The sequence below is a fragment of the Atractosteus spatula genome, chromosome 27, assembly GCF_055471065.1.
Source record: "Atractosteus spatula isolate fAtrSpa1 chromosome 27, fAtrSpa1.hap1, whole genome shotgun sequence".
Classification (NCBI taxonomy): Eukaryota; Metazoa; Chordata; class Actinopteri; order Semionotiformes; family Lepisosteidae; genus Atractosteus; species Atractosteus spatula.
Window position 1 is genome coordinate 13,210,580 of NC_142732.1, and position 5,025 is coordinate 13,215,604.

Consider the following 5,025-nt stretch of genomic DNA (forward strand, 5'->3'; position numbering starts at 1 on the left):
TAATATCATTATTAATTTCTTTAGATACATTTAGATATATTCTTTACATATTCTTGATTATAAAACAGATAATTCCAGTCCTGGAATCTGACTAGCTTACACCCTTCTGAAGCGGTACCATAATTTCTGGTATACGGACGCCCCAGAAATTTGACTTTTTACTGTGTGATAAATTTTAAAGACTAATTCTTAGCGTAGATAAGAAAGCGTAAATAAAAAAGCTTGGATTCTAATGTATCTGATACAAGTATCTTTTAATACAGTCTTTGTTGTGCTCTTGAGGATCCTTGTGATGTTTTGAGCTCTGGTTGAATGATAGGTGTCGCAGTTTAAATAATTTTCGTTGTTAGAAATTATGAAACGCTCTGTTAAAAGCAAGGGAGTTTTTATGTCTGTTATACTAAAAGAAAATGCCAGACGAACTAGGGATTGGACAGTTTTTCAATGCTTGTACAATCGATGGAAATGTTCAAATAAATGTGCTAAAGAAATAAACAAAAAAAGTAATTTGTTCCTTTATCCTATTGGCTAGCTAATGTCCCATCCTTGTTAGTTAGATCAACGAAATGCTGTGGTGTTACTTTTTGTCGATGAAAAAATAAAGTCTTTTCATTTAAAATGATGGCTACAATTAATGTGGAAAAGCGTAATGCTTATCCAAGGTCATTCATTATTAATACTATTAGTAATATCTTCGGTAAAGGCTTTGATGCATAAAATATTTCTGCATAATTAAAATATTTATGATAAAGGTAGGTTGTGCACTTTTGCCCAACTGAGCAATAATGCTTTCATAAAATATACCAACTTAGACAGATAGGCTATGACTGATGATTAACATGCTGTAATACACAGTTTAAATTTAAAAGCTCAAATGCTGTACATGAGAGGTTAAGCTTTATTGGCTCCTCCTGGCGGTTTTACAACGTGATTCCGGATACTTTCCGATATGACGTCATATGACGCGTGATACTGCGTCATGCCGCGTTAGGATGCGACACGCCCACTGCATGGTACCGTGGTGTACCTCACGCGTTTTGAATGGCTGCATCTGTATAGGAATTTTCCTGCTGTCAGCAGTATTGTGTATATAGTTGACCCTTACCTGAATGAAAACAGGGTAAAGTTAGCTTGAAGTTCAAAAATAATTTTGGTACACCTGTAGCATTTTCAAGAAACCTCCTAGAGGTAAGAGAACACTTCCTTTGTGTATAAAGTACATTGTGAATGTTTTCACAGCCTTCACTTTGTCGTTTTTATGCCATTTTTTTGACCACGCACAAATATTCTTATGTCCATATCTTCGCAAGGGGATCAGTGCAAATTTTAATACTAATTAAATGACCGCGGGCACTTTCCATCCCATCTTCTCTTCTCAGAAAAGAATAGGCTAACTTTCGGTGGATGTTTTGGGTTCTGCTTGTTCACATATCTCCCCTTTTTATAAAACAACATGGTTGAAAACTGTTCCAGAGCAACTGTTGTTTCATCAGTGAAAAGTACATTATGAAATGTCTCTCCCTGTTCAATCCATCGGTAAAAAGAAAAGAAGCATAAAGCTTCTGATGGTCATAAACAATATTAATTTAGGAACAGCATCAGAAATATTTTTTTAACTGCACTGCATCGGAGAGAATACCAGAGCGAATTTTTTTTTACTCCCTGGCGGAAACGGGCTTCCATAAGAATAAGTATAGATTCTGGGAAATACATTTTCCCTGCATTAAAGTTTAACTTGTTCAGCGCGCCCTACATTACAAACTCCAAGCATTTAATTTTGAGCTGAAGACCCTCACATCTGAAGATGGATTCACAGCCAAAATGTTGCAAGCTGACAAGGCTACCCACCAAAGTAAATGTATTGCAATAAATGTTTATATCATTATATCTAATTTTTATTTCTTTTTTAAAAATTAAAAAAAATCGTTTGCCCAGCCTAAGAGCGGGGGGGGGGGGGGTCTGCTCTCATTGACAGCTGACACTCCTCCATACACTCAAGTGAAAAATTAATAACGCCAATGTAAACGTCGTATTTACATATTGTTGATAATAAAAATGTTAAGTTCTCTAAAGCTTTCTCAGTCAAGTATGATCATTTACCTAGGGAGCTGTGTAAGCATGTGTAGGCAGCAAAAGATCAGCTAAACTGGGAAGAAAATGCTTTCAGAGAAAATGTTTCAGGTGTGAAGAACACAGATCCCCAATGCAATTTCAACCAAACCTGTCCCCACACACCCTGCCCCCACTGCGATTAGAATATACACAATGCACTGAAGTCTTTAGAGTAGATGATCAGGTGTTTCGCAGACATAGGCATAGTACGTAATTCAGGCTTTATGAACTCACACCTGGGATTCAATTAATTAGGGTTATTAATTATTAGAGTTCATAAAGCCTGAATTACGTACTATGCCTACGTCTGCGAAACACCTTTGCTAGTTAATGCTACAGTACTTCACTTTCTCAGGAGTGATTTTTTGAGGCAAAAACCAGGCTAACAGGCTTGTTTTGTGATCTTCCTAAGATTGTTAAGCGCAGTCTCAAAATGTTTCCATATGAAAGGATTCATATGAAAGACAGTGATGTCACTGTCCCGAGGTGTGTGTGGCAGATCTGTGATGTGGTTGAGTGTGAATTGTGGTGATCATCTGATTGGGGAACAAAAGACCTGCTGATTTGTTCTACATACCAGGAAGCCAACAGAATATGATTTTTTCTATTCGAAACGTGTATTTTAAACGTTTAATTAAGTAGTAAAAGCCTTACAGGGTACACAGATTTCTAAGCTGATCAGGAAGAAGAAAAATCACCCGTGTTTCGCGCATAAAAAGTGGTTTTTAACTGTCGAAACCTGTTTTAATAGCTTTTAAAGTTGTGCAATGTCTAAGCAGGAACACATCATTATATCTTATATATGAAAAATACATAATATAGCACCCAAACAAACGCATCCAAACAAACGCAAACACGTTTTTAATGTAGCCTGGGAAAGAACACACCGTACTACAATAAACTTAAATGGGGATTCTTTTTATTCTGGATCTGCATGAAATCATAAAAATGAATGGTTGTATTATTTTCTGTAACAGAACTTAGATTGGATGCAGTATAACCTTTAACCCGAAAGATTCACATAGATATACATGGAGATATACACACACCAGGTTGCACAAAGTGCTACTAATATAACAAAGACAAAGAAAAAAATACGGTAGTGGCAATTTCCTTTAATCTCGTCTAATCCAAGACGCACAGAATATCACATCACCCATAGCCACACACCACACTCAACTTTACGATGTCCACTTCCACAATTACTGGCACACTGACGTCACTCATACATGCGTGTCTTAAAGCGACAGCTACCAATTTCAGTGTCAGATTTCAAATATCCACTCCGTAACCACCCAGTTACATGTATAATAGTCCTCTGAATTTATCCGTATAATAGAACTCCAACCATTTATGTATAATGAACATCTAATCATAGACGTATAATTGACGTATAACAAAAGACGTATATTAGAATTTCATTCTAGACGAATTGCGGACCACATCTAGACGTATAAGGTATGCGTTTAATAGACGTTTATTATACGTCTTTTGTCCACTGGGGCCTTTCCCCGGAGTAAATCTGTTACATTGAAAGACTGCTTCTCGCAGGTTCAAAAAGGGCCCCCTGTTAATTGGAGAAATCAATGATTTCGAATGAATTCTGTATGCGTTAAAAGACAGCTATACACACAGAAAACATGCAGGATGTTTCCTGAGCTGAAACACAGTGCGTTTTTCCAAGCCATTTGACAAAGCCCGCCCACTGAAAACTGCAGCAGATCGTGTAAAGACGTTCAACTTTGTTTGTGACTACTGCAAGCACAGGAAGCAGAATAAATTCCTCTTTTCAAACTGTAAAAGGTCTGCTTTGCGAACGCTGCAGGACATCGCACAACCTCTTGAACGGGGACAAATGATTTCCTATGGGGCTCAGTAAGTACAGACGTTTAAAAAGCTCCACTCATGCCGACGATGCAGCATGAAGAAGCCCAACCTAACGTTTGACAGACAAAAGCCGGGCGTCGCTACGAGCAATATGAAATCAAACTGACGACACACGGCGTTTCGCGCTGTCTCAAAAGTAATCTCGACAGACGCTGTTCCCTGCATAACGCTGAAACAGCTAAAGAGCGTTTCTGTTGAGAAGAAACAAGTTCGTTTCTTTCTACCATGATGTCACCATGACAAAATCTGTCTTTAAACACCTTGCTCAGTCTCTGACGAGACTGTCAAAAATTGCTTTCGCCGATTGTATTGCAAACCGGCGGAAGCGGGGTATTGGGAAAAGTTTTCAACTAACAATAATCACGCCTCGGCTAAACCTCACATGCTACGGTACTGCCACTGCGCAAAGCTGACGGTTGCCAGGGAACCGCGGGGATCCTATGGAAATCGTTATCAATCGTCTCATGGCATGTCGTTGCTGTAACGCTTCATATTTGTCGTCTTCTTCTTATAGCTTGAGGTTTTGAAGAATTTCATGACAGACAAGGTCTCCGTAGGGAACAAAGGGCGTTGTGAGAAAACCGTTGCTTATTTTCAGCAGCAGAAATACAACCCTTTAAATACAAGATGACAGAACAATGACGAAGGGCATGCCGGGAGGAACTCATGCACTACAGAGGAAAGGGGGCGGGCACGTACAGTTCACATTCAAGCTACAAGTACTCTTCTCAGATGTTGCACAAACAAATCCTAACCTCCTGAATGCATTGCAGCATGTTTGTGTCCCACTCCCCGTAGCTGCAGGACGACTGACACGAACGGACAAACACAATCTGTGGCGTTTAGCGTGACATAGTCTTGCAGGCATCGTGCTGTCTCACTGCAATACTATACCGCTGGAGGAAACAGTAGTAGTAGTATAAAGCGACATTTTTTGTCAAACTTTTGACAAGTACCACGCACCCTTTTTCCAGCCAATGGGAGTCCGCTGTGGGTGGATGTCCCGCCCCCTTGCCAGCCAATGGC

General features: G+C 39.2%; 1 non-coding gene across 1 annotated transcript; it reads right to left on the reverse strand.

Annotated features, from left to right (window-relative positions):
* Positions 1 to 4,268: 4,268 nt before the first annotated feature.
* Positions 4,269 to 4,410, reverse strand: LOC148814450 (U4 spliceosomal RNA). Its single transcript, XR_016086152.1, has one exon. It is a non-coding gene; the product is annotated as a U4 spliceosomal RNA (small nuclear RNA).
* Between the last annotated feature and the right edge of the window lie 615 nt (positions 4,411 to 5,025).